This window comes from Condylura cristata, unplaced genomic scaffold (assembly GCF_000260355.1).
Source record: "Condylura cristata isolate star-nosed mole 26May11 unplaced genomic scaffold, ConCri1.0 scaffold00026, whole genome shotgun sequence".
Classification (NCBI taxonomy): Eukaryota; Metazoa; Chordata; class Mammalia; order Eulipotyphla; family Talpidae; genus Condylura; species Condylura cristata.
The window spans coordinates 8,786,514-8,787,205 of NW_004567127.1; positions in this window are offsets into that span (position 1 = coordinate 8,786,514).

The following is a 692-nucleotide window of genomic DNA, read 5'->3' on the forward strand; positions in this document are numbered from 1 at the left end:
GGGGCCCGCGCCGGGCCCGCTCGGCAGTCCAAGACAGCGGGACAGCGACGGCCACCCCGGGAGCACCCCAAGCAGCAGCGCGGAGCTCGGACCGGCCCGCGCCGCCACCTCCGCCGCACGCACACACGCACGCAAAGTAAGGGTAGAGGGAGGTGACGCCACGTCAAGTACTGGCAGCTCCGGGGCGGGAGAAGAGGCGGGGCGAAATGGCGCCGGGTCGTGACGTCACCACGTTGGCCTGGCCGCCGAAGCCACTCCCCTCCATCGTCCCTGCTCGCTGGTGAAATACCCAAGCGGCACAGGCACCTTTGTGCCACCAGGTGGCGCCATCAGCCCTGTGACCGGCGCGTGGGCCCCGCAAGGAAGCCGCGGAACTGGGGGAGGCTCTGACGGGTGGGGTGCCCAGCGAGATTTCACAAGGACCTAAGGGAAATACCTGGGGGCAAAAACCAGGGATCCACACGACTCACTGTACAGCCAATTCTAGGAAACGTGTAGAGCCTGAGGCAACCCACACACCCACTGCCCCTTGGGGCCAGACCCCCTTCCCAAGGGGTCCCTTTTGCTTTTTTGACTCCAGATAGGGGTGGGCAGAACAGACAAGGAGTAGTGCGTTTTCTCTGCGATCCTTTATGACCTCCTCCACCACTGTCTCCTTTGGGCCTTGCCTGTTTACAAGACCTTCTGGCTGC